At 29.6% G+C, this 4,780-nt stretch overlaps 1 non-coding gene across 1 annotated transcript; it reads left to right on the top strand.

Moving 5' to 3' along the window:
- The first annotated feature begins 1,470 nt into the window (after positions 1-1,470).
- On the top strand, positions 1,471-1,558 carry TRNAS-GCU (transfer RNA serine (anticodon GCU)). The gene has a single exon. It is a non-coding gene; the product is annotated as a tRNA-Ser (tRNA).
- Positions 1,559-4,780: the final 3,222 nt, after the last annotated feature.

The following is a 4,780-nucleotide window of genomic DNA, read 5'->3' as shown; positions in this document are numbered from 1 at the left end:
ACTGAACGTCTCTAATTCAAAACCGAACGTGAAACTTTGGTTTCATTCGGCTCCTTTATGGAAGATGGATAAATTCCTAAATTTATAAGATGTAAACAAAAAAAAATACCATCCATAACATCTATGTCAGCCTTTCCGTCTGAATGCATTCAAAAGGACCCGCTTTATAGATGATCCCTATACAAGAGGAGATTATAACAATCTTTCCAGTTATTTATTTCGTTCCCTATTTCTATTTAATATAATCCTTAGGAAAAGTATTTTGTTTCCGCCGAGCTAAAAAAACGATGTCGACGTCTCTAGTAAACCAAAGACATTGTTTAATAGCTATTTTGTTTTGCTTCAATCTCCCTTATACAAAGAAAAAATTGAAGATTTAGTTACGATTAGAAAAAATTCCACCTTTATCCATGGATCCCTTATTCCTTCAATTGGAAGTATTGATCCAATTCAATAAAATTATGTTTCGTAATTTCATGATCCAATTTTTTCAATTTAGAACATATTTTTGGATACAAATCACGAGAATTTTTATTTTTCCTCGAATCTTTCATCGAGAGGTAAAGGATTAAATCCTTTTAAGAAATAAAGTTTTTGATCGGAATATTAATCAACCCGAAGGATCCCTTAACTATTAAGGGATTAATAGAACGAATCGCACTTTTACCACTAAACTATATCCGCTACAATGCAATTATTGTATATAAATGGACCTTTTGTCGAAGACGAAAATAAGTCGTATTAATAAGTAATAAAAAGATCGGATCAGAAAATAATCATGAAAATTTGAGCGTTGACGTATTTTCATCAGGGCCACTAATGAGATTAGGAAAAGAGGACTCGTTTTAATTAACTAATTAACAAGTTTTTTATTCTAGTAAAGTACTAAAAAATAATAATAAGAAATCGAACCTTGATTCTATATCATCTTTTTCTGTATCATAGGAATTGAAATAATAAATCTTCTTAGGATTCTTGTTGTTTCTATTTTTTTTTTTTTCAAAAACATTTTCAAATCAAATAAATAATTTGATCTACGATTTATTGGAACAAAAAAAGCCCGGCTAGGTACTGACCAGGCCAGGCCGTGGAACTAAAAATAAAAAGAAAAGGGCTTTTCGGATGAAATAAACTAAAAAAGGTACTTTCTTTTTATTTATAAATATTTTTATGAATCTTTAATATATTGGTATTATTTATATATTAGGATTGAAGATATCTCTTCTTTTGAGCCCTTATCTAATGAAATCTAATTTATCTAAATGGAATTCCTAATAAAAAAAAGTTTTTATCGATTTGATAGATATCCATCGATATATCTAGATAATTATCTATATCAATATAATGAAATTATATATCTATAAAGGGGTAGATAAAGATAATAAAGAGAGATAAAGAAGGGCTTTTTTCAAGCCTTTATTTTCTATTTTTTATACAATGTATCATAGTAATTATCCTTTTTCAATTTGGGGAGAGATGGCTGAGTGGACTAAAGCGTCGGATTGCTAATCCGTTGTACGATTTTTTTGTACCGAGGGTTCGAATCCCTCTCTTTCCGTTTCTGTCAATTACTTGGTATTTTTTTATAGTTGAGGAAAGATGTGGAATAGATAAAATGTTAAGAACATTTCAAAATCAAGCAAGGAAAAAAAATCTGATTTTGTTATTCTTCACGCCCCGGATTACGTCCCGGGTCATTAGATAGGAATCCGAAAATGAAGAGAGAAACAAAGAATATTACTACTGTATAAACAAATAGTTTGAGAGTAAGCATTACACAATCTCCAAGATCATTTTTTTTTTAAGAGAATAGATTCTCTATTTTAATCTGGTTTGACACCAAGAAATGCAGTGAAGTTATTTCTATAAATAGGAAAAAATTTTAAGAGTTGAGTCCTTGATTACTCAAAATTGGATTTCATACCCACAATTCTATATTGTGGGGGACTCGAAGAGGGTCGTTCAAAGGAAAAAAGTAAGAATAAGAAAATGAGAGTGATCCAGATTTATCATAGCTATAGAATAATTTCAATATTGGATTCAACTTAAAGCTTCAGACTGTATGTACAACTTATCTGATCTTATAACTAGTTAGAATCTTTTTTTTTTTTTTTCTAGTAAATCATGAATTTGTCTCGGACAGTATTAAAAATATTATCGAAAGCTTACAGCAGCTTGCCAAACAAAAGCTAATAGAAAAAAGAATAGAGGTATTACTGGCATAACATCTACTATTGGATTCAAAAAAGCGTAGGCCTCGGGCAATTTGGCGACGAAAAAACTACTTGAATAAAGGAAAGAATTAAGACAGATACCGATGAAACTTAAGATATTAAGCATAACAATTTTTTTTTCTTTGTTCTTGAAGATAATTGTATTTCTTTTGATTTGATTGAGTTATTAATCCCCTATTATTGCTATGATATAAGGGATAAGGGAAAAATTAATAACATAAAGTAGGTCAAAAAACCTTTCTTTGATTTGAACTCAGCCAATCAAAAATCCTTCAATTCTCAAATAAAACGAGAATAGAAGAAATCCTACTTTCATACAATATCTTAATGGAATTATATGTAATGATCAATAAATTGAGTTTAATTGGATCTATAAACGTATCAAAATCTGAGCAACAATCTAATTTATTCTATAAATATTTGTACTGGAATTGACGACTAAGCACTACCAATATTAGTGTTTATTAGTGTTGAATATAAATGGGGCGTGGCCAAGTGGTAAGGCAACGGGTTTTGGTCCCGCTATTCGGAGGTTCGAATCCTTCCGTCCCAGAGTATGCGTATTATTATTATATATAATAATAGTATATTATAAGATATATGGAAAAATATTCGATATCAGACTATAGATTGCCGTTTTAAACAACCTTATGCTTAAGAGTCTAAATATAGATCGAATGTGATTGTTCTTTATTATTTTCTTATAATGATGCATTTCAGAAATGCGAAAGCCTCTATTATTCTCTATCTCTTAAATGGTTTGTGAAACCCGAGTATTTTTTTTCTGTGGATTTCTGAATTATAAACACGAAGGTCTTGTGTTTTTGGCACTAATGGAATTGAATTAATGGTCTTAAGAAACTTAAGACCTATTTAGGGTTTAGGGTACTAAATTTTAGAGTCAAATAAAAAAAAATAGGTAGGAACAATCGTTTACTCTAGATCTGTTTGACTTTCGCCTTATACAAGATAGTCTAGCACCTCCGAAACTAGTCCAGTCCCCCGTAGGATCCTTTTTTTATTTATGATGCATCTACTCGATCTAATTGGGGGTAGATAGGAGTTAATCCATAACGGAAGATATCAATTTGAATATCTGCCCGAATCTGATTAACAAAGAATCAAGTTACATATGTAACATATTATGTATTTCTTTTCACCTCATTTTTTCGTATGTTTGTCTGTAATGAATAATTGTAAATCCAAGTAACAATTCATACATCTTTTTCACTTTATTTTAAGGAAAGATTATTGAGTCTCTTAAGTTAAATAAACTAGGCAGAAAATGCTGATATGTATGTATTGTTATTATCTATTTTTATCGTTTTATTTCTTTTTTTTTTTTTTATTTTAGATCTATCTAATTGATGGGTTAATCCCGAATATACATTTATTTATCATAATCAAATGTAATAAATCCTTTACAAAAATTTATTCAAATAATATTATAATATAATATTTAGGTAGTAAATTTTCAATCAAGTAAATCTTTTTAATTATTTCTTATGAGTCCTTGGTACTCGAAGAAGTGTTAAACTCGTGAATCCATTCTATGAAGAAATTGAAAAATGGAGATTCTTAATTATTCGTAATTAATTATTTCTTAATTGATTTTATAGAAATTTCAAAAAATCTCTCTCTATCTAGAAAATATCTATATATAGAGAAATAAATATTGCACTCATACAAAAAAATGTTATTGATACAATATATACAATAAAATATGGGTTTCAATAAATTGAAGTATTGCTAAGACTTTTTCAAAAACTACCCATGTCATAAGAGTATAGATTACTATGGACCAACTAACCCAATGACTATACATGATTCCATAAATGAATCAATTACATACCAGTTCCAAGAAATTAGAGGTTATGGTAAAACTTCGTTTAAAACGATGTGGTAGAAAGCAACGTGCGACTTGAAGGACATGATCCACTGTGGATTCTTACACCCACCATTTTATATTATATAGGAATGAAGATGCTCTTGACTCGACATAGTTTGTTCGGTTGCACTCGAGCTCTTTTTTTTTTTTAGGGTTTTTGATGTAAATAGTACATGATGGAGCTCGAGTAGAAAGTATTGATTCATTTATCAAGGGCAGAGATCTAGGGTTAGTGTCAATCAATAAGTTAAAACTACTTCGTAAGTATAGGTTCGGTATACAAATCGAAAGGATCCAATTCGAACAAGTTTCAAATTCAAACATCAAATTGGATTAAAAGTGTATCACACGAGAATCCATTATTTATATGATTCTTTGATAAAAAGGAAATCAAAAAAAAATGGTATGTTGCTACCATTTTGAAACGATTAAAGATCACCGAAGTAATGTCTAAACCCAATGATTCAAGGAAAGGATAAAGGATCCCGGAACAAGTAAAAATCTTTTTCAATTGTCTCAATAACTAAACTAGATCAGAATGAAGAATCGAAATAGATTCTAACGGAGACAGGCAAAAATAAAGAGGTTAGAGACCGCTCAATAAATGAAATGCTTAAGCTTAAGGGTTTTTTTCCTTTGCGTGAGAGTTATCCAACTT

The sequence above is a fragment of the Cucumis melo genome, unplaced genomic scaffold (assembly GCF_025177605.1).
Source record: "Cucumis melo cultivar AY unplaced genomic scaffold, USDA_Cmelo_AY_1.0 utg001425l, whole genome shotgun sequence".
NCBI lineage: Eukaryota > Viridiplantae > Streptophyta > Magnoliopsida > Cucurbitales > Cucurbitaceae > Cucumis > Cucumis melo.
The sequence above is the reverse complement of the archived record's forward strand: the minus strand, read 5'-3'. Positions and strand labels throughout refer to the sequence as shown.